Source organism: Oryctolagus cuniculus, chromosome 21 (assembly GCF_051225735.1).
Source record: "Oryctolagus cuniculus isolate XC-2025 breed Fujian yellow rabbit chromosome 21, ASM5122573v1, whole genome shotgun sequence".
NCBI lineage: Eukaryota > Metazoa > Chordata > Mammalia > Lagomorpha > Leporidae > Oryctolagus > Oryctolagus cuniculus.
Genome location: NC_142887.1, coordinates 33,837,255 through 33,861,166, shown reverse-complemented (window position 1 = coordinate 33,861,166; position 23,912 = coordinate 33,837,255). Strand labels below are relative to the sequence as shown.

Below are 23,912 nucleotides of genomic sequence, written 5' to 3'. Positions count from 1 at the left end.
TGAGGAGAGAAACCAAGAGATGGGAGTTCTGTCTAGCTGTGTCTCTGTCTGTATCCCTCCAATAAATACTTTTTTTCTAAGAGAAACATGTGGTACCTCCTGCTCCCACTTCTGGGTTGTTTCCCTACCTGAATAAATGACAACTCCACCCATATCCCCCAGAAGTTTCTGGAAAAGCCCAGGGCTTTCTGAGGGCCCCAGCAGGAAATTTTCCACAACAGACCCTTGCAGTATGAGCAGTGCTCTCAGGAGGAAGCTGTGGCGGTTGAGAGTGGTTATGGCAGGAAAGTCTCAAGCATGGCCGTGGGTCCCGCTCAGCCTGATCCCACAGAGGCTCTGATGTGCCACTGGGACCACGTGACACGTTCTTGAGCCTGGGGGGTCTCTCGGGTTTCTCTTCCCCATCAGTCTCAGGTTGGCTGTGGGGGAGATCCTGACCCAGTTCTCTGAAGGTTCCTCCGGCTCCTTCCCTAGCTGGTGGCTGAGTCTCCTGTGGAGTTCCTGTTGCCTGGCCAGACCCCTCAGGTGCCTGCCTCCTGGCAGTCCCTTTGTGAGACAGTTTCTTTCCTGGGTTTCTCTGTTCCCCTTTGCCTCTGAAGCTGCCATGGAGTGAGAAGGCAGCCACTGAATTTCAAAGCCCATGAATCCAGTAGCTCTGAAGCATTGTGTGCCCTGTGAGCTGTCCAGATCACCAGGGGTGATGGGAATGGAGGCAGGCAGGCAGGAGCTGAGCAGGGAAGAGGAGGTGGGTACTTTCCAGGGGGCAGGGGCCAGGGGCAGAGGAGGTTCAGGCTGAGGAAAGAAGGCATGGGGTAGGAGGATGCAGAGGTCAGTCAAGGACGTCTCCACCCAAGAGAGAGGCAAGGAGTGGGGGGCCCTCTCCTGGGAGGAGGAAGGGGAGAAAGGAGAGGTCAGAGGCCCTGATGTCAGTGACCAAACTTCTCCTTCCTGGGGTGTTTCCTGTGTGACGTCCTCAGAAGACCCCGAGTCTCGCCCCTTGGGCTGCCTCCTCACTGGGTGTGGGAAACTCCCCCAACCAGAGAACTCCAGGGAGGTTGCAGATTAAATAAGAGACTAAAAAAATGAGACCAAGCAGGATGTCTGATTGACAATGAAGATGTTTATTGAGAGTTTATTGGATGCAGGGGTGGGGAGGGCCAGGATATCAGGGAAGGGGTGGAAGGAGAAGCCCTTTCCTGGGGTCCTGCAGCTTCCAGACCCCATAGGTGGATGAGAGTTGGTCCCTAAGGACAGTGTGCAGGGGCCACGCTCTTCTCCGTGGTTTTCCCCTCATGGGTGACCTGGCAAGTGAAGCGGCTATGCGATGTCCACTGTCCATGTGACAGGCTGAGGAAGTTCTGGCCATGTACTTGTTGCTCTGTTTGGAGGGCTGGGTGGTGTCCACACCCTGGGTGATGGTGACTCCATCTGCCTTCCAGGCCACCGTCACTGTGCCTGGGTAGAAGTCACTGATCAGACACACCAGGGTGGCCTTGAGCTCCTCTGAGGAGGGCGGAAACAGAGTGACCAAGGGGGCGACCACAGGCTGACCTGCAGGGACAGAGGGATGTGACATACCAGAGATGGGTCTGGGTGTTGGGGAGCTCTCTCACAATGCAACCATCTGTCCCCATCCTCTCCCGCCCCCCGCCAGGGACCATGCTCCTTTCTCTTCCCCTCCTGCCCATCAGCTGCCTAGGGAACAAACAGTCCTGCCCCCTCCCAAAGCCCTTCCAAGTCTCTCCCAGTTGAGTAGACCCTGCTCATCCCCTCTGCAGCCTCAGCTTCCCTTCATAACTGGGCAGCCTTGCTCCTCTCCAGTCCCCAGAGGCTGAGATTGGAATCTGGCCCTGACCTGCTGAACCCCAGCCCCAGCCAAGGCCTCCACTTCATTCTTTCAGTGCCTGGAGACTCCTCTGAACAAAGGTCCCACCCTCCCAGCAGCACAGTCAGGGCTGTGTGGGGACGGCCCCAGCCTGTGCTCGGCATGTGAGGGAGGGTCCTGAAGCCTCCTGCCCCCTCAGGCTCTGTCCCAGTGAGGCCCCCCTCCCCCCCCAGTGGCTCACTTTTGCTTTGGCTCCTGGGAATGCTCCCCAAACCAGGGCAGAGTGACCCCCATGGCTGCCCCAGCAGCCTCTCATTCCACCCAGCAGCCAGAGCTTCTCTGAGCTGCCCTCTGCTCCCCCTTCCTGGGCCACTGGGTCTACTGTGCCCTTCAGGGAAGGCAGGAGGCCAGGCCATGGTCAGGGGAGACATGGACCCCAGGGGCTCCAGATCTGCTCCTTTGTGACTAGCCCTGGGCTCTGGTCACCTCACCCAGTCTGTCCTGTCCCTCAGTGTCCCTGTGTCCTCATGGCCCAGCAGAGGCTCAGATAGCACAGCCTAGCAAGAGTCAGAGCCCTTTCCACCCTCTGCTGGCCCTCCCTCAGAGGGATCCTGTGCCTCTGGGTGCTGGGGTCACAGCCCCGGCCATGCCCCTGGGCCTCCTGGGTGCTTCTCCCAGCCTAGATGGACCTCAGGCCCTCAACCCAGACCCTGGAGAGTCAGGGGCTGTCTCTAATGCCTGCTAGAACCTCTGATCAGAACCAGTCTCTGCCCCTTCTCAGGGACCTGCCTTAGAAGAGGGAAGGAGCCCCTGTCCCTGAGCAACCCCTCGCCCAGGTCCCCAGACCTGGCCATGTCCGAGTGTTGGGATAGGAAGGCTCCTGCTGCTGGGATCCTTTCTGTGAGCTGTCCTGAGACCACCTACCTCTCCCAGAACCCATGGTGAAAGGCAAGGACCCTAAAGCTGGAATGGGCAGAAGGGCAAAGCCCCCAGGGAGAGAAAACAGACTTTGCACAGACAGCAGGAGGTGGGATGGCAGGGAGAGGCTTGGAGAGCCACTTACCTGTGACTGAGAGCTGGGTCCCACTGCCAAAGATATACCACCATGACTGAGACTCAGACCAAAACCCGTGGGGCCGGCACCTGGGGCCTGCCTCTTGGGGGCCGGGCTGGAGCAGCAACCTGTGGGGCATTACAGGCACAGGTTCAGCAGGTAGGGCTGCATTCTCGGCACAGTGCAGGTGGCTGGCCAGCCCCCCTCCCCCGAGTTCTGTCACCCTGTCCAAGGCAGCCTTGGAGTGACCCCAGTGTGTCCTTCCTGCAAACTGTGTTGACTGTGCAGCTGTACACAGCAGGAGCTCAGAAAATCACAGTGATGTATCCCTCTCAGTTGACCAAGGGATGTGGCCTTATTTTAGGGTCTGTAAGTTTTCTCATATCCCTAGACCTAAGGACACAGGGCCATGTCTGACTCAAAGCATTTATGGAGACACCCCTGCTTTGGTGTCTGCTCATGGAGATGCAGATCCACCCCACCTCATCCATGAAGCCTCCTCAGACCATACTTTGCAGCTGTTGATTGCTCTGTGCCCAGGACGTCCATCCATTTGTCCAGCATCTGTGTATTCACGCAGCCACCCTTCATCCACTTGTCCATGCATCTGCTTAAACGTCTGCATGTTTAGTCATCTGTCCTTTATCCACCTGTCATCTGTACACCCATGCTGCCTGCACCAGGCACTGTCTTCTCACCCTGGGGACAGGGCAATGGCCCCCGGCTCTTATCCCTGTTTCTTTCTGAAATATCTCAGGTCACGGTCAAGAAAGTCCTCGTCAGGGTCAAGTCTGAGGTTCCTCTCCAGTTCTCTCCAGGATGCGACACAGGGTCTGCCCTTTTTCTAGTGCTTCTCTTCCCCTTGGTATGTGAGACTACCCACTCTTCTCCTCCCTGGCTTCCCGTTCTCTCAAGCCCCTGCCCCCTGGGTCCCAGACCACCACCCTGGGTCCTCCTCTGCCATCTTGCTGTGTGGTGAGATCTAGTCTCTCCCAGCTGCAGGCCCTCTCCTCAGCTTCTCCTAAATTGCCTACCGCCCATCTCCACCTGGAAAGCAGCAAATGCTCTCAGAAGAACTTGGCCACCTGCCCCACCCAGGTCTTTGTCTTCATCTGGTTATAGGGCACTCACTTTGGGGGGATCCTGGGGTCACTTTAGACTGAGTCACCTCACCTCCAGAATGAAATGGTTTCTGTGTCTGAGACGGTTGCATCTGAGCATTCCTCACTAAGTTAAAACAGGCACAGAATCATTAAAAAACAACAAACTTGCCTTCTGTTATCCCAAAACCACAAGAAGCCTGGGGCATTACCTTTGCTGTTTCACATAGGAATATAGCATTGAGTTATTGGGGACATCAGATTAGTTGTGTTCCAGATTAGACGATGGGCCAGTGAGAGGTGGTTGGTTTTGTAATGAAAATGGAAGGCTTTTCTGGGGCTGTTAAGAAAAATCTTTAAACTTATAAGAATATAACATAATAAAATTAAGCACTATAGAAATGTATTTTTAAAGGGCAATACATATTTATCTCTCCATCTCTCTCCTATTATATAATGCTATTTCTACTTTTTAATTATAGTAAAATATACAGAGCATAAAATGTACTCTTTTGCCCATTTTTTAAAAGTGCAGGTCAGTGGCATTAGGTACATTCACACTGTTGCGCAACTGTTACCACCATCTGCCTCCAGAATTTTTCCATCTTCCCAAACAGGACGTCTGCATCTATTAAACAATAACTTCCCATTCCTCTTCCTCTAGCCCTGGTACCTCTACTTTATTTTCTGCCTCCATAACTTGTCTACTCAGGGAACTCAAGTAAGTGCAGTCATACAGTATTTGTCTTTTTGTGTGTGGCTCATTTCTTTTAGCATAGTGTCTTCAAGTTTTATTCATATTATAGCAGATTTTTGACATTTTTAGTATCTATTCATGAAATTGTTTATTAAGTGATATAACACTTAACAAGTTACAACCTATTTAAAAATAATACAAAATCAATTTCTCAAAGGCACAGAAACACCTTCCTTCCGTTCATTGGTTCACTCCCCAAGACATGGCCACTGTTGTAGTCCAGACTCATGATCTAAAGAACAGAACGGTGTTCAATGCACCACACACAGCACCCCACAGGCTTCTCCCTCCCTCCCTCCTTCTCTCTCACACACACATGCACACACGCACACATGCACACACATTCTTATCAATTCTGCCTGCCCTTCCCCAGCTGTATTAAAGTAGGATCCAAACTCAAGTAATATGTATTTACAGTATACAGTGCCATGTTCTGATACATTCAGACATTGTGGAGTGATTACATCAAGGAAGTCACATATCCATCATGCCCCAGAAACCTTGGGCCTCATTGAAGTCTCCGTGCTGTGCAGTAGCTCTCGCAAACTCATTATCATGGATTTCATCCAGGGGCCAGTAGGGGAGTCACCACTGGGAGCACAGGCCAGGCCCCTTCACCCTCTTCCTAGGCTGAGCCCCTGGGCCCTGGGACCCTGTACTTTGGTATCGGGTGGGTGGCAGGCAGTGAGGAGGGGGGCCAGGAGTGACCTCGCAGGCCACTGGAAATCTCCAAGCTCCCTGTCTTCCCCTGGAGGTGAGATTGGAAGTGCTGCCAGTTCTGCTCACTCCCCAGGACCATGGTTGGTGGTGCAATACAATGGATGTAAAAGTGGGCTTTTTGTCAGCAAGTTTTCCTAAGTTTCTTTCTCAATTGTGATCAAGCATAGGTGACAAAATTTCCATCCTGACCATTTTGTTAAAGATTTATTTATTTATTTACAATAAATTCAAGAGTTAATTCAGAGTTACACAGAGAGAAGGAGAGGCAGAGAGAGAGAGACGTCTTCCATCTGCTGGTTTACACCCCAAGTGACTCTGATGGCTGGAACTGGGCCAATCCAAAGCCAAGAGCCTGGAGCTTCTTCCAGGTCTCCCACATGGATGAAGGGGTCCAAGGACCTGGGCAATCTTCTACTGCCTTCCCAGGCCACAGCAGAGACCTGAATTGGAAATGGAGCAGACAGGACTTGAACCTGTGCCCGTATGGGATGCCGGCACTGCAGGTGGTGGCTTTACCCACTACACCACAGCCCTGGCCCCCACTGACCATTTTTTAATATTTATTTATTTTAGAGGCAGAGAGAGAGAGAGAGAGAGAGAGAGAGAGAAACTAACTAAGGTTTTCTACCTGCTGGTTCACTCTGCCAATGGCCACAACAGCCAGAACTGAGCTGATCCAAAACCAGGAGCTTCTCCCAGGTCTCCCACGTGGGTGCAGGGTCCCAACACTTGGGCCATCTTCTGCTTTTCCAGGCCATAGCAGAAAGCAGAATTGAAAGTGGAGCAGCTGGGACTTGAACCGGCACCCATATGGGGTGCCAGTGCTGCAGGCAGAGGCTTAGCCCACAACACCATAGCACCAGCCCCATCCTGACCATTTTTTAAGCCTGCACTTCAATGGCATTAAGTCCCCTGACATCACTGGGCAACCACTACCCCCACCAACCTCCAGAACTTTTCCTCCTGTGAAGCTAAAACTCTGGACCCACTCAACACCAGCTCCCCGTTCCCTGGCCACCGTTCCCCCCTCTGTCACGTTATGAAGCTGGTGGCTCAAGCCCCTTGTACAAATGGAAGCATGCACGGTTTGTCCATTGAAAGTGCTGCATGTATATCACAGACAGGAGCCACCCATGATGATTTTAACCAGCTGGTGTGTGGCTGGTGTAGCTTAGGTGAAACCATTAGCCACCAGCAAATGAATGGATCTCCAGTGACACCTCAAGTGCCACTCTTCACATTTGCATTGCAGCTCAGAGAAGGTTGTGAAGTCAGCTCAGGCTGGTTGCAACCAGAAAAGTAGGTCCCTGGTAGCAAGGGCTGCTTCGCTGGATGTGGCTCCAGTTGTCTAAATACATAGAGGGGCTGGGATGTGGGTTTATTACTGGCTGTTAGTTTTGTGTTGGTTGGTTGGCTCTTGATTTTGATGGGACACTCCTCTCCTGTCTACTGGTTCAGTCCCTGCATGCCCAGAACAGCTGGGGCTGGGCCAGGGCCAAAGCAGGAAACTTAATCCATGTCTCCCATGTGGGTGGAAGGCACCCAATTTTCTTTTTTTTAATATGTAAGATTTATTTGACTTGAAAGTCACAGCTACACAGAGAGAGGAGAGAGAGAGAGAGAGAGAGAGAGAGAGAGAGAGAGAGAGAGAGAGAGAAAGAGTGAGAGTGTCTTTCATCCGCTGGTTCACAATCCAGATGGCCACAATGGCCAGAGCTGTGCTGATCTGAAGCCAGGAGCCAAGAGCTTCTTCCAGGTCTCCCAAGCGGGTGCAGGGGCCCAAGGACTTGGAACATCTACTGCTTTCCCAGGCCATAGCAGTGAGTTGGATTGGAAGTGGAGCAGCCAGCTCTCAAACCGGTGCCCATATGGGATGCGGCACAGCAGGCATCGGCTTTACCACAGTGCCACAGCACCAGCCCTGCCCCAATTTTCTTTAGAATTTTTTTTATTTATTTGAAAAGCAGAGTAACAGAGAAAGAGAAATAAAGTGAGATTTTTTTCCACCTGCTGTTCACTCCCCAAATGGCTGCAACAGCCAGGACTGGACTAGGTCAAAGCCAAGAACTAGGAACTCCATCTGCACAGGTCTCCAACAGGGTGGCAGGGGCCCAAGCACTTGGACCATCTTCTGCTGCTTTTCCAGGTGCACTAGCAGGAAGTTGGATAGGAAGTGGAGCAGCCGGGACTCGATCCAGGGCTCACAGGGGATGCCAGTGTCACAGGTAGGTGGATGCTTAACCACCTGTGCCATAACAATGACCCCAGCACCCAATGTCTTTAGCCATCTTCACTGGCAGGAAGCTGAAATCAGGAGCCAGAGCCAGGTGTTGCATCCAGGTTTTCCAATGGGGGAGGCAGGTGTCTGCCCCACTGAGCTAAACGCCTGCCTCCTAACTGGGAATATTCCAGAGGAAAATCTTTTGTAGAACACTGTCCTGGCACCTTTCTCTGAAGGGAGGAGGGAACCTCCACTGTGATATGGCCTTCACTAAACAAGTTCAGAGTTGGTGAACTCAAGGGACTTCCATAGCCTAGACAGCTCATAGCAAGAGTCTTGGGTGATTGCTGATGTCATAAATAAGAGTGCCAACTGTTAAATCAACAACGGAAGTCACTGGGTACATGCTCCCCATGTAGGATCTCTGTCCTTAATGTGTTTTACTATGAAACTTAAAGACAACACTAGTAGTCGAACAATACCCTATACCTTGTATGGTTGTGTGAGTGCAGCCTGTTGAAATCTTTGCTTAGTATATACTAAGTTGATGTTCTGTATATGAAGGTAATTGAAAATGAAACTCAATGAAGGGCGGGATGGGAAGAGGGAGTGTGAGAGGGGAGGGCCGAGGGAGGGAGGGAGGGAGGTTGGGGGGGAGAAGCCACAATAATACAAAAGTTGCACTTTGTAAATTCACATTTATTAAATAAAAAAAAGGAAATGGCAAAAAAAACAAAACACTGTCCTGGGACAGGCTAGCTCAGTTACCCTTAAGAGTCCAAACTGGTTGCAGATCCACTCTTGTATGAGCAAAAAGTTCACGGGAAAATGCAATTAAAAGATAAGTTTATTGTGGCATACACACAAACACACACAAAATCACTGAAGCCCAAGCAGTTTTTCCTATGAAGCTTTTTTCATGAATTTTGTGAGGCTCCCTTGGGTGAATGGGTTTCAGGGTGGTTTTGTTGTTTTTCGCACTAAAATAAACTTACCTTTGAGTTTCACTTTCCAAGGGCTTTTTTTTTTTTTTTTTTGGACAGGCAGAGTAGACAGAGACAGTCTCATGAGAAAGGTCTTCCTTTGCCGTTGGTTCACCCTCCAGTGGCCGCCGTGGCTGGTGCGCTGCGGTTGGTGCACCATGCTGATCCGATGGCAGGAGCCAGGTGCTTCTCCTGGTCTCACGTGGGGTGCAGGGCCCTAGCACTTGGGCCATCCTCCACTGCACTCCCGGGCCACAGCAGAGAGCTGGCCTGGAAGAGGGGCAACCGGGACAGAATCCGGTGCCCCGACCGGGATTAGAACCCGGTGTGCCGGTGCCGCAAGGCGGAGGATTAGCCTAGTGAGCCGTGGCACTGGCCCAAGGACTTTCTGAAGTGCCCTTGTATTTTACTATTGACTGATCTGGAGTGCATCCTTGAGACCCCCACCACTTGAGGTTCTGTCTGTCCCCGTCCACTCAGGCCAATGCTGTCCCAAAGGCTCATCCGTCCCTTTGAAGCTCTCCCCAGCCCCCACACCCAGAATGAATTCTGTGCATCCCACATGCCCCTAGTGGGGCAGCCATCCCAGATATCCCCTGGCTCATGTCCAGCCATGACCACTGGATGCTGTAACAGACAAATCCCTGTTAACCACATGTGGATCCTGAGGACCACAAGGAAAGTCAGAACCCATGGGCTGATGGGACTGTGCTTGGATCCCTGTGTCCCACAAACCCTGACTGAGGGCCAGGCATTGCATCCTGGAGGATTTGCGGTCATCAGCGAGATGGGCAAGGTACTGACCAGTAACAGTGTGTGGGTGCCCTCAGAGACATCCTATGGGGTGCGGGGAGAGCTTCCAGGAGGCTCATGACCCAGCCCAGCCCCCCCCAGTGCAGTGCTGGCCCACTCCTGACTCTGACCTTAGCCTTGGAGCCTGGGGCAGGGTTGCCCCCAGAGGTCTGTGCTGAAGCTGCTTCCCACACTTGCACCCCCATGGGGGTGTGATACCACTGCCCACAGCATGGGAGCCATGATCCCTGCCTCCCCACACCTCTCAAGGCCAGGACAACCCCCAGTCTTGGGGAGAAGAAGGGGCCGGCCCTAAACAGCACTGCTGGCTGCTCTGATGCCCCTGTGCTTGCCTGCCATGGCATCTCGGGCAGACGTGACCACCATAAGCCACATCCTCCCTTGGTTGAAAACAGAACTGAGTCTGGCTGGGTCCTGGAGAACCTCCAGGGCCAGACCAGTCCTCCCCAGGCTGGTGCAGCCACAGCTCTGGCAGCCCAGGCCCCTCGCCCCTCTGGCGCAAGCTGTGCCAAGGGCTAGATCCAGACCCACACAGAGGAAGACGGGTCCTGAGCCTCTGTGCAGGGTCCCTGCCACCTCACCAGAGCCTTCCAGGTCCCTCTGGCACCCGCACCTCCTGCCCTGCTCCCCTGTCACAGCAGCCCCTGCCCATCAGCTCCACCTCACAGGCCCAAGCTTCCTGCTAATGCAGACCCCTGGGCCAGGGGTGATGGCTCAAGTAGTTGGGGTTCTGTTGTCCATTTAGGAGACCTGGATTGAGCTCTGGGTGCTGTTGCAGGCATGAACCAGCAGGTGAGAGCTCTCTCCCTCTCTCGCTCCATCTGCCTCTCAGATAAAGAAATCAATAATAACAGAGGTTGCAGAACTCGAAGGTAATTTACCTGGTACCGCAAAGTGCATGTTGTTGATCCAAACGTACCTCATTGCTTTTGGGGAACTGTGACCCCAGATGAGGGTTGCTTTCCCCCAATGGAAAATTTCTGTTGGAAACCGAAGTTTCTGATGCCTACAGCGTGGGGCCTCCTAACGTGAAAGGCCTGACCGGGGTCTGGCATCGCAGCGTCACAGAGACGGGGGAGCTGTGTCCGTGCTGCCTGAGAGGACACGTGATTGGCAGCGCTGGCTGGCCCGGCTTCACGCTCATGCAGCAAGACCCTGGGGGAGCGAGGGGCCACCTTGCTCAGCTGTGTGTGTGTGGAAGGGCGATGCTGGGGGTGGAGGGCCTCTGTGCTCCTTCAGTTCTGGCCGATTCTAGGATGACTTTCTCAGGCAGAAGTCAAGGCTGACCCTCCCAGCCCCACCCCCTGCAGAGCCTGAATGGGCCTGGGGGGTGGGGTGGGAATGGAACTCCAGGAGACCCACAGTGACCCAAGCAGCCTCATCCAACTTCCCCTGGGCCCTGCCAGGACCCCCCGCCCCCAGGGAAGAAGAGACCACGACCCTCAGTGCCACCCTAATCCCTCTGACAGCAGTTGACTGTGGCCTAAACCTGGGTCTGGCCTGCAAAGAGCTAAAAGCACAAGCCCCAGAGACATCTGTGGCACCCTTGTGTGTGAGATCACCTGCAGAGGGTGAGCCGAGGTCTCCCAGGTGCCCATCTCAGGAGCCACCATGACACACACACATGCACAGGCCACACGCGGTATGCATGGCCCTGGCCTAAACCCCGCCCCTCCTGCACCCCAGCAGTCCCAGACAGCTGGTGCCTTCAACCAGAGCAAGATCTCCGTGTTTAAGTCAGAATGTGAGCATTAAAAGCAAACACAAGCACACGACAAATAAAACTTCGTGTTGACCTTTCTGCTATTGGACGGAAAAGCCCAAGACCTTAGCAGGCTCCCAGGCCCCCTGGACCACTCTCCCCGCTCTTCCTCCAAGCTACAGGTCCCTTTGGTCACAGAACATTCCTGCAGTGCGTGCCTTTTCAGCGCCTGGACTGCCCGGCTCTCGTCTGCCCCCTGCAGGCTCTTCTGGAGTATGGCATCCCCCAGAAAGCCCAGGCTCAGGGGCAGTGCCCTCCGCGGCCTGCCCAGCTGCTCCTAGCGTAGCGTTCACCTAACAGAGTAGGAGTTTCCTTCATCGTTCAGTTTCTGTAGCCTCACAACGTACAGGCCTCCCCCACCCAGGGCAAGGGGCACGGTCCCCACATTCTTAACTATTTGTCCTGTGTCCCTTAAGGGAAAAAATACTCAGCTGCCCACCTCCACCATATGCGATGGGTTTTCAGACACATGCTAATAACAAAGCCAAAGAAATAGAAATGAATGGAATGTTGAAGTTTGCCTTTAAATATCTGTATTTTATTTGAAAGGCAGAGAGAGGGAGGGAGCTTCCATTTACTGGTTCACACCCAAATCCTGCCACCCCACCCCACCCCACCAATAGCTGGGGCTGAGCCAGACCAAAGCCAGGATTCCACAATGAAATCCCAGTCTCTCATGTAGATGGCAGGAACCCAACCACTTGAGCCATCACCTGCTGTCTCCCGTGGTGCACATTAAATGGAAGCTGGATTGGAAATAAAGGAGCCAGGATTTGAACACCATGCTCCCACATACGGAAGGCAGACAGCATAACTGCTGCCCCAAATGCCATGCCCCCAACAAAAGGGATTTTACAAGTGCATTCATAAACCCAAAGTGAGGGGACCTTAGCAACATACAGGTGCAAAGAGAGAAATCTGCTACATCCTAGGAGAGGCACTTCTTACAGTGGTGTCCAGCTCACCAGGGACATGGACAGCCGAAGAAATTCATCAGGGAGAGACGGAAGCCTGGCCCTGTGGCTGGATGTGAGCCCTGTGAGCCAGCCCCAGGTGTCCCCACAGGGTCCCTGAAAGCAGCCTCCTGCCCTCCTGGGGGACACCGCTGGCCCTGGGGACCAGAGGCGGGGACAGGTGCACCTGGCCCTGTGTATGTATTGTCCCAGTAGCTGCTTCCTGCTTGCCCCACTGTGGTGTCAGCAGGCCCCGTGCAGCCAGTGCTCCCTCACTTGAATAGATGTTCCCCTGCCCCTGACCCACAGCTGCCACCTCAGTGCCAGCGATATGCCAATCATTGCAGACATCTGGAATATTCTTTTCCTTTCTCTGTTGACCTTCTTTGTGCTGCTGCCATCTCTCAAACTATAAACCAAAATAAATCCATTTTTTATAAAAATGATTTATTTGAAAGTCAGAATTACACAGGGAGAGAAGGAGAGGCAGAGAGAGCGAGGTCTTCCATCCACTGGTTCACTCCCCAGTTGGCTGAAACAGCCAGAGCTGCGCCAATCCAAAGCTAGGAGTGAGGAGCTTCTTCCAGGTCTCCCATGTGGGTGCAGGGGCCCAAGGACTTGGGCCATCTTCTACTGCTTTCCCAGGCCGTAGAAGAGAGCTGGATCAGAAGTGGAGCAGTGGGCTGGCGCCGTGGCTCACTTGGTTAATCCTCTGCCTGCAGCGCTGGCATCCCATATGGGCACCGGGTTCTAGTCCCAGTCGTTCCTCTTCCAGTCCAGCTCTGTGCTGTGGCCCAGGAGGGCAGTGGGGGATGGCCCAAGTGCTTGGGCCCCTGCACCCACATGGGAGACAAAGAAGCACCTGGCTCCTGGCTTCAGATCAGCGCAGCGCTGGCCATGATGGCCATTTGGGGAGTGAAGCAACAGAAGAAGACCTCTTTCTGTCTACAACTCTACCTGTCAAATAAATTTTTAAAAAAGTGGAGCAGCCAGGACTCAAACTGCTGCCCACATGGGATGCCGGCACTGCAGGCGTCGGCTTTACCCGATGCACCACAGTGCCGGCCCCAAACCCACTTTCAGATTTCTCCAGAGCACCTTTGTCCCCTGCAGTCACCACACGAGCAGGGATGCCACAAGACTGGCAGATTCCCAGCAAAAGCCTTGGAGGCCAGCGGTGAGAGGAAACATTCAAGCTGCTGGAAGAAACCATCCTTGAAACCTGAAGGAGATGGGGCTGGTGCTGTGGTGCAGTAGGATAGTCCTCCACCTGCGGCACCGGCATCCCATACGGTTCATCTTCTGATCCAGCTCTCTGCTATGACCTGGGAAAGCAGAAGAAGATGGCCCAAGTGCTTGGGTTCCTGCAAACGCGTGGGAGACCCGGATAAAGCTCCTGGCTTCAGATCAGCGCAGCTCCAGCCATTGCAGCCATCTGAGGGAGTGAACCAGAAGATGAAGACCTCTCTCTCCATCTCTAACTCTACCTCTCAAATAAAATCTTAAACAAAACACTGAAGGAGAGGCACGGGACTTGTGATGCGGTGAGTTAAGCTGTCACTTGGGTGACCAGCTCAAGTCCTGCCTGCTTCACTTCTGATCCAGCCGCAGGCTGAAGCCTCAAGGCAGGCGGCATATGACAGCTTCAGTGTTTGGGCCCCACCACCACCACCACTCACGGGGGAGACCCAGGCTGAATTCCTGGCTTCAGCCTGGCCCAGCCCTGGCTGTTGTGCACATCTGAGGAGTGAACTAGCAGATGGAAGGTACTTTCTCCCTCTCCCTCTCTTCTACCTTTCATGTACCTAAAAATAACCTGTACAGACGGACAGGGGCTGCTGCTGCCTTCTGATCGCTACAGCTCCAGATCGTGTGACACGAGCACTGATGGACTGACAAAGCCTTTTGTCTTTTGTTCCCTTAAAGAAGCTGTGAGCAGCTAAAGGGGCATTCTGGCTGAAATCCATGGAGGACAGACTCACTAAAATATGTGACTCAAAATGCTGTTTTGTGAAAATTTTGAAATGTTCAGCTTTCCTCTGAAGTGCCTTAAGTAGATCCCATTCTCATATTAATGATTTTTAAATTATATGTTTCTAAAAATTTGAGAGGCAGAGCTACAGAGAGAGGGAGATGGAGAGACATCTGCTGCTTCACTCCCCAATTGGCCACAACAGCCAGAGCTGGGCCAATCTCAAGTCAGGAGCCAGGAGCTTCCTCCAGGTCTCCCACATGGCTGCAGGGGCCCGAGCACCTGGGCCATCTTCCACTGCCTTCCCAAACCATTAGCAGCGAGCTGGATCAGAAGTGGAACAGCTGGGACTCAAACCAGCACCCATATGGGATGCCAACCCTGTAGTTGGCAGCTAAAATAACTTTAAAAAATTACCAGAAAAACTGGTTAATAGAAACAATATAAAATGAATTCTGATACTAATAGCAAAGTATGTGGTGTGGGGTAAGTTTTTATTTTCTATGAGATTATAATTGGCTCAAAATATGTTGCTCTATCCAAGTCTTGTGATAATCATAAATGGAAACCTATACTAGATACAAAAAAGATAAGGCTAATCAAGTATATCACTACAAAAAAATCAAATCACAAAGATATCAAGGGGCTGGTGCTGTGGCGCAGTGGTTTAACGTCCTGGCCTGAAGAACCAGCATCCCATTTGGGCGCTAGTTCTAGTCCTGGCTGCTCCTCTTCTGATCCAGCTCTCTGCTATGGCCTGGGACAGAATAAGATGGCCGAAGTCCTTGGGCCCCTGCACCCATGCGGGAGACCCGGAAGAGGCTCCTGGCTCCAGATTGGTACAGCTCTGGCCATTGCGGCCAACTGGGGAGTGAACTAGTGGATTGAAGACCTCTCTCTACCATTCCTCTGTGTAACTCTTTCAAGTAAATCTTAAAAAAGATATCAATAAAGATGACAAAATAACTACAAACAGATTTAACTAAATGAAATACAGCAGTCAAAACTCTGGGTTGACACGCGAGGGCATTGCGGATGGCGTCGTGAAGAGATGCGCACCCTGCCCTATGCACAGCAGTTTTGTTCAGTGAGCAAGACGTGCAAACAACCCAGATGTCCATCAGTGGGCAAATGGAAACAGAAAATGTGGTTTAGACACAAAGTGCAATAATCAGCCTTTTAAGAAAGGGGGGGAGGAAATCCTGTCATTTGTGACATGAATGAACCCAGATGATCATATTTAAGATTTATTTGAAAGGCAGAGTCACAGAGAAGCAGAAGCAGAGAGGTCTTTTATCCACTGGTTCACTCCCTAGATGGCTGTAACAGCTGGAGCTGCGCTGATCCAAGGGCAGGAGCTTCTTTCCAGGTCTCCCACATGGGTGCAGGGGCCCAAGGACTTGGGGCATCTTCCACTGCTTTCCCAGGCCACAGCAGAGAGCTGGCTCAGAAGTGGAGCAGCCAGAACTTGAACCAGCATCCACATGGGATGCCGGCACTACGACAGCTTTACCTGCTATGCCACAGCACCAGCCCCAATAGAGGATAGTATTTTAAGTAAGATAAACCAGAAAGCACACATAAATGGACCAAACTTGCTCTGCCTCTGTGGCTTCCTGGGTTCTACTATTTCTCCATGTCCTCACCTGTTGGGTAGGGCTTCACTAAGCCATCGACTTGGAGAGCCCAAGACACAGTGGAATTCGTACCATAGCATCAGCCAACTTCATCTACACCTGCTGCTGTAGCAAAAAGCCTTTAGAAGGATGATCCATGAACAGAAATCTGAGTTCTGGGGGCTGGGGAGCCCAATCTAGGCACCAGGAGATACTGCCTCTTTGAAGAGTCTGCTTCCAAGATGGCACCTCGCCGTGTGCCCCAGAGGAAACCAACACATCCCCACATGGCAGAAGGGCCCAGCTGGGACCCTGTGGTCCTTTTATAAGGTCATCAGTCCCGTTCATGAGGGTTCTTCATGATTTGATCCTCTCCTAAAGGCAGCCCCTCTTTGGAAAAAAAAAAAAACCTTGAAAATCAGAGTTACATGGAGAGGGAAGAAACAGAGGTCCTTCATCCACTGGTTCACTCCCCAAATGGCCACTATAGTCAGAGCTGGCCAAGACTGAAGCCAGGAGCTTCCTCCAGGCCTCCCACATGGGTGCAGGGGCCCACACGCTTGGGCCACCTTTCACTGCTTTCCCCAGGCACATTGGCAGGGAGCTGGATTAGAAGTGGAGCAACCAGGACTCAAACTGGCATCCATATATGATGTTGGCTCTATAGACAACAGCTGAAGCCTCCAACACAGTGCCAGCCCCCAAGGCAGCCCCTCTTAAAATGCTTCACATTGGTGATCGACACACTAAGTTTGGGGGATACCTTCGTACCACGGCACCAGTGGAAGTGGTTCCTTTTGATAACATGATCACAAACATACCCATGTTCACTAAGTGATCCATTCACTGTGGCTCCCTCAGCCGACTGCTTAACCTATTCCTGTTTTAACCTCCAGCCTCATCAGCCCGTTCAGGCTTCCGTACCTGCATTTCCTCTGCTTAGGCTCCTGTTCCATGTCCTGTGACTCCCGGCCTCAGTGTTCAGGCACCGTTCCCGGGCCACCCACACATATGATGCTACCCCCCCCCCCGCACCCCAGTGACCTTCCACTGCATCCTGTCTCTGTGCCTCTTGTCTGAAATTGTCCTGCTTCTTGATGTAACTTGCCGATCGCCCGAGTCACCCATCTCAGTACAAGTTCCTAGAAACATGAGAACCACGCGTGTCTTTTCCACCCCTGCCCCCAGCACTCAGCCCAGGGAAGGGCAGAGCCTCAAACACCTTCTGCATAAGTGAATGCACTATGCTGACAGCTTTCACACAAAAAAGAGGGGCCGGTGCTGTGGCGCAGTGGGTTAACACCCTGGCCTGAAGAACCAGCATCCCATATGGGCGCCAGTTCTAGTCTTGGCTGCTCCTCTTCCAATCCAGCTCTCTGCTATGGCCTGGGAATGCAGAAGATGGCCGAAGTCCTTGGGCCCCTGCACCCACATGAGAGACCTGGAGGAGACTCCTGGCTCCTGGATCAGCACAGCTCTGGCTATTGCTGCCATCTGGGGAGTAAGCCAGCAGATGGAAGACTCTTTCTGTCTCTACCTCATTTCAAATGCATATGTCTTAAAAAAAAACCCTCAGTTTTACAAGTGAGGAACTGAAGTTTATGAAGATTAACTCAACCATTTTTACATGCCCACCCACCCCCCAAAAAAAACAAATATTGAAAACTGCAGAAAAAACAAAATGGAAAACCAGACAAAAGGGACACCTGTATCTAGAGATCCTTCACAAAAAGTCTCATTTGGGGTGGTGCTGTGGTACAGTGGGTTGAAGCCCTGGCCTGCAGCACTAGCATCCCATCTGGGCACTGGTTCAAGTCCCGGCTGCTCCATTTCCAATCCAGCTCTCTGCTAATGGCCTGGGAAAGCAAAGGATGGCCTAAGTCCCTGGGCCCCTGCACCTGCCTGGGAGACCCAGAAGAAGCTCCTGGCTTTGGATCAGCTCAGCTCTGGCTGTTGCAGTCATGTGGGGAGTGAACCAGTGGATAGAAGCCTTTTCTCTTGCTCTACCTCTCTAACCCTTTCAAATAAAATAAGTTTAAGGAAGGATTTTTTTAAGTGTCTCATTTGTCCTTATACCAGGCATCTAGAACAGTCTAGGACACAGCAGAGGAACATCTAAGTTCAAGTTGAAGCCTCAAATCCCTGAGACCCGAGTACAGTTGATGTTGTAAGATAGAGACGAGCATGAGATCATCCTTTATGTTGAAAGTTAAAATATTCTTCACAAGTCAGATCAGCTGGGCCCTGCCTCTCCCATCGTGCCAGAACACCTCCTGCAACAAGGAGCCGGAGTCTCGGCCAGCGACTAGAAGCTACCCAGACACGTGCAAGTAAGGACACTGAACCACGGCACTTCTGCTGGCTGGCTGTGCGCGCACTATTGCACGGTGGAGCTCTGCACGGCTTTCAGCCCTCAGTGCTACGCAGTTTGTGGGTCTCCCCTCCCCCATCTGATCCAATGCTGTCCAGCTTAGCCTAGCCATGGTTTGGCTTCTAAAGCAGCGTTAATCCAGGGTGGTCATCCACATATCCAGAGCATTCAACAAGGATAGGATACTTCAACATTCTTCAGCTCGAGCATTCCACACACCATCTTATCTGTAGGAGGGGCAGTTTAGGAGGTCGTGGGAGATGACCACCCCGGGGTGGGGGCAGCAGCACAGGGCTGGCAGCAGGAACTCAGGTGGCAGCAGGAGCTCAAGACCACCCCCACCCAGCAGTCTCCAGGGCGCAGGCATCACGTGGAGCAGGCTGTTGCTGCCCACGCCCACGTTCTGCAGGTGGGCAGTGTGAAGTCTGTAGGACAGATGGGTAATATCGGTGCCCAGAAGTCCACATCTTAAGGTCTCCAGTGGTCTCTGCATGTCACTAAGACAACACAAGTAGTTATTCCCAGGGAGCTGAGGCCAGAGCTCTTAGCTTGGTACAGCTCCATTGCCCCCCCACACCCTAAGACGACCATAGGAGACCATCTCCTCACTTCCAGAGGACTTCAGAGTCAGGTGGTCTCCTATACCTACCATGGATGCTACATACACATTACTGGGCCAGTGCTACCCACGTGAGCCTCACTTCTGCCACGGAAGCTATGGAGGTCAAGCTTTGGAAAGATCTCTGCACACTAGGGCTGATCTGTTCCTAGGTGACGAGTTTGGGAAGATGCTCCACCCCCTCTTTTGCACCCCTTTTCCCCCCAACTGCTAGCTTCCTAGTTGAGCAGAAGGCCTACTGGAGTTTCCACAAGCTCACCATTTGTGAGAGGGGTGCCTAGCCTAGCCGTAAAGACAGCAGCACTGCACAAATGTGGTGCTAGTTTGATTCCCAGCTCCAGCTTCCAACTCCAGAGCCCTGCTCATGGGGGATTCAAGGGTTCCCTGCTGTCCTGGATTGAACAGTGTCACCACCCACCCCCAAGTGCATGTCCAACAGGAGTCTTTGAATGGAAATAGGGTCTTGGCAGATGTGATCAGGTCAAGGTGAGGTTAGACTAGAGGGTGGGCCCCTAGTCTGTTGACTGCAGTCCCTTAGAGACACAGACACACAGGGGAAGAAGCCATGTGCAGAGGCAGACTGCCCTGACGTGCCAAGGAGCACAAAGGATCACCAGCAAGCAGCAGGAGGTAGAACATCAAGCAACAACTCCTCCCCCGGAGCTTTTGGGGGGAGCACAGCCATGTCCACACCTTGACTTCCGACATCCAGCCTTCACTCACAAGGGAATACATTACCGTGTTTTCAGCCACCCAGCTTGGGATCCTACGAAGGGACCCCTGGGAGTCTACTACACAGGCCATTTCGTATTCAAACAACCCTCCCACGTGCTCACCTGGCAGCTGTGTGGCTGGCCCAAGAGACAGCAAAGCTTACGGAGGTAGTCCAGCTTATCCAGCCAGGAGAAGAAGGCCACAGGAGTTCCTGGAGATGCACCGTGGTGTGAGCAGGTCTGCTCCTGCTGGGGTGGGGGAGGGGGAAGGAGCCAGGTCGGGTCTGGCTGACCCTGCAGCCTGTGGCTGCCAACATCGGCTCCCCTTTCCCCAGGATCTTCACCACAGGGGGCAGGGCACTCCATGAGCGAGCAGCTTCGTGCCCTGGAGGCATGGAGACCCTCCCCGGGCATGGAGGAGACAGGACAGGAAGTGGCGACTTCCTGTCAGAGCAGGAGACCATGCCCCTCTGCCCTTGAAGATGAGAGCAAGGCAAGAGTCCCCCAGCTCTGGGACCCATGGAGGCTCCGGCCTTGGATTCTTTACTAGCCTGGCCTTGGCCACGACCGAGGCCGGCCCTGCCTTGGCTAGTGCGTGTGCGTGTGCATATGCGTGTGCAAGACACAAAAGGGATGAGAGATCTCCCAGCACATCTCTCTCCTAGGTAAAGCCCAGCACCCTCAGCTTTGGCCTTCTGTGAAGATGGGCAAGGGTACAGGCTCCTTCAAGCAGCCGCAGCCCTGGGATGCAGCAGGCCTTTGGTCCCCGTCCCTCCACAGGCCACCAGCTGCCCCACCCCACCTGCCACCCCAGGCACTGGGTTTGTCCACACAATGCTTCCCTGCAGGCCTCTCGTCCCTTCTCGCACGCAGCCCTTCGTCAGAGGGCCGTCCCCACTCCTGCCCACCTCAGGCAGACCTGACCTACACCCAACAGGTGCACGTCCACGGAGGCTCCCACCCCGGGGTGACTCCCACTGACTGTGCCTCTGCCTGCACCTCCCCCTGCTCCAGCCTTACCTGGGTGAGCACACTGACTGTGCCTCTGCCCGCACCTCCCCCTGCTCCAGCCTTACCTGGGTGAGCACACTGACTGTGCCTCTGCCCGCACCTCCCCCTGCTCCAGCCTCACCTGGGGTGAGCACACTGACTGTGCCTCTGCCCGCACCTCCCCCTGCTCCAGCCTTAACTGACTGTGCCTCTGCCCGCACCTCCCCCTGCTCCAGCCTTAACTGACTGTGCCTCTGCCCGCACCTCCCCCTGCTCCAGCCTCACCTGGGTGAGCACACTGACTGTGCCTCTGCCCGCACCTCCCCCTGCTCCAGCCTCACCTGGGTGAGCACACTGACTGTGCCTCTGCCCGCACCTCCCCCTGCTCCAGCCTCACCTGGGTGAGCACACTGACTGTGCCTCTGCCCGCACCTCCCCCTGCTCCAGCCTCACCTGGGTGAGCACACTGACTGTGCCTCTGCCCGCACCTCCCCCTGCTCCAGCCTCACCTGGGTGAGCACACTGACTGTGCCTCTGCCCGCACCTCCCCCTGCTCCAGCCTCACCTGGGTGAGCACACTGACTGTGCCTCTGCCCGCACCTCCCCCTGCTCCAGCCTTACCTGGGTGAGCAGCGGGACCACAACTCCTGAGCCATGGCTACTCGATGATGCCAGCTGGAGGCAAGGAGAGGGCCAGGCCTGTGCCATCACTGTCCATCTTCGAGCGGCCCTCATCGAGGGCAGGGTCAGGAAGAGGGAGCTCTCCAGGGACAGGACACAGCCGAGTCCTCAGCACTCACAGGCTCCGCACTGCAAGATACAAGACACCGAGAGGGGGACTGGTCTGTGCATCTCCACCAACCCGAGAACAAGAAGGGGGAACCCTCAAGCAATCCCACACCGCTCAGCCTCTTCCCATGTCACGCAAGGGCAGCCCAGGCCTCCCCGCTGACAGCAGCATCCTCACCACCCACCCCTGCTCATGCCTCGAGCAGAGACCCACAGCTCCCTTTCTGCCCAAGAGAAGCCACAGGGGCTTCTTCCAGTCCTGGACACTCGGGGGCTGGCAGGAAGACAGGCATCTCAGCATATCTGCTGTTCCTTAACAGGTCTAAGTGGAGAGAGCTTGTGTCCCCTGCCAACCCCCCCCCCAGGGAATTCCCATCAGCACATGCACAGGTTCAGGAGCCAGAGAGAAGGTGCACTGAGGGCTTAACTTCTGTGTAGACCGCAGCTCAGAGCTCAGCTTGTAAGGGGACAGGGAAGCCACCAAGAATCAAACCAGGCAGGTGGCCCAGGCATGGCCCCAGGAAAGCGGACTGATGGGCAGGCCCAGCTTCCTTTCCCAGCCAGGAATCCAAGCCTCTAAGCACAATGGCCCTCAGCCCAGGAGTCTGCCAGGTGACAGACCAGGAGCCTAAGTGCATCGATTTGGGAGATTTCTCACAGCGAACAGCCAGGCACAAAGGCTACACTCTACAGCGCTATCTGCAACTGCTTAGGCACCGCCTTCCCACTGCCTGTCCTTAAATGCACGGAGCTAAGGAGCTAAGGTGCACACCCTCGTGGCTGGGGCCGCCTTGCGGTGCAGTGGGCTAAGCTGCCGCCAGCTCGTTCCCCACCTTGGAGTGCTCCAGACCCAGTGCCCTCAGGTCACGTTCCATGTGCACAGTTGAGTGAATCACTGGCCACAGGCAACTAAACTCCACTTCCAGCCTCGCCCTGCTCCCCGGGAGGTCAGGGAGTGGAACTCTAGTCCTGTAGCTGGTTGCTCTGGCAACAGCTTTCCCAGTGGCCACACCAGGCTAGACTGAGGTGTGGTTAAAGGGGCTTATTGCCAATAAAGGGTTCTATTCACCTTACTTGTGCCTGAATGACCTCAGCAATGGGGGGGGGGGTGGATGGGTAATGAAAATTTAACAGGTGCTCCTATGCCCTCATCACTTAGGAAACCACAAGGGCTCCAGGGGTTCTGGCCAGGAGGCAGGGATGGAGACCAAAATATCTTCCCTCTATGTTGATGGATGTTTAGACAGGCAAATGGAAAATAGAGAAAAATACTGTGGCTGTTAGTCAACTTAAAGGACTGATATGAGGGTAAGAGGAATGGTGTGTCAATGAAGAGGTAAAATGGATAATCCCAGGGACTGGCATAGTGGGTTAAGCTGCTGCCTGCGACACTAGTGTCCCATATGGGTACCGGCTTGAGTCCTGGCTGCTCCACTTCCCATCCAGCTCCCTGCTCCTGTGCCCAGGAGAGCAACAGAGGCTCAAGTGCTAGGGCTCCTGCCACCTCCACAGGGACCTGGACAGAGTTCCAGGATCCGGGCTCCAACTCTGACCAGCCCTGGCTGTTGCAGCCATTTGGAGAATGAACCAGCAGATGGAAGACTTGTCTTCCCAACTCTGCATTTCAAATAGATAAAAAATCTCTTAAATAAATGGATAATCCTGTTTCAGGACAGGAAAAAGCAGGAAATTGACAAACCTAGGGGGGAAAACATGGACTTAACAGTGTGCATCATGTGGAGACCAGGTAGTAACACAGAAATTAGTATAAGACCAACAACTTGTGCCAAGAAGCCACTACCACTTGGAGTGGGAATGGGGGTGGCAGATGGACTACTTTCATTACCATCCTATCCCACGGTACTACTCATGGCTTTTAAAATAAAAAAGGAAAACACAGCCCCCTACTGCCCATCTGCTTCTGCCACAGCACAGGCTGTTGAGAGGTAGTGAGATAGACCCTGGGACAGGATCTCATCTTGCTGGACCACCAACCAAACACAAAGCAAGGAGCAAGGGTGCACCAGTCACCGCTGACTGGAGATAACAGGGGCCAAGGGTGAGTGAGCGGGACGGGAGGGGATGTCAGCTCCGAGCTGGGAGCCCAGGATTGGGATGCGAGCTTCTACCCTCATGGGATCAGCAGCCAAGAAGTGGAACTAACAGCACAGCCCACTACTTAAAGAAAATGACCCGGGGCTGACATCGTGGCACTGAAGGTTAAGCTGCCACCTGTGATGCCTGCATGCCATATAGGCACCCATTGGAGACCCAGCTGCTCCACTTCTGAACCAGCTCCCTGCTAAAGTGCTCCGGACAGCTGAAGATGGCCCAAAAGCCTGGGCCCCTGCCACCCACGTGGGAGACCCAGAAGCAGCTCCAGGCTCCCGGATCTGACTTGGCACAGCCCAGCCTTCATGGACATTTGGGGAGTGACCCAGCAGATGGCAGACCTCTCCCTAACTCAGCCTTTCAAATACATCTGTAAAAATAAGTGGCCCAATCCTGTTTCGATGCTGGTTAAAACCAACCTGATGTCCTTGTATGTGGACATGAGTTGGCTCGAGACCATCTAGCGGTGAATGCGCCATAGTAGCCGGACCCAGCTGAGGCTGAAGGACCCCATGCCTGAGCAGCAGCCTCATCTAACTCAC

The 23,912-nt window shown here is 53.6% G+C and overlaps 1 long non-coding RNA gene across 8 annotated transcripts in view; it reads right to left on the bottom strand.

Annotated features, from left to right (window-relative positions):
* Positions 1–5,877: 5,877 nt before the first annotated feature.
* Positions 5,878–23,912, bottom strand: part of LOC149119914 (uncharacterized) — a 168,681-nt gene continuing 150,646 nt past the window's right edge. For 2 of the 8 annotated variants that reach the window (XR_016227408.1, XR_016227418.1), the window contains exons 2-4: positions 21,091–21,279; positions 19,603–19,728; positions 18,399–18,644 (exon numbers count right to left, since the gene is read on the bottom strand). This is a non-coding gene — a long non-coding RNA (uncharacterized LOC149119914). Of the gene's footprint in view, positions 5,897–15,755; positions 16,167–18,398; positions 18,645–19,602; positions 19,729–21,090; positions 21,280–23,912 lie in introns of those variants that run through there. The other 6 variants (XR_016227413.1, XR_016227412.1, XR_016227410.1 and 3 more) reach the window with 6 other exon arrangements.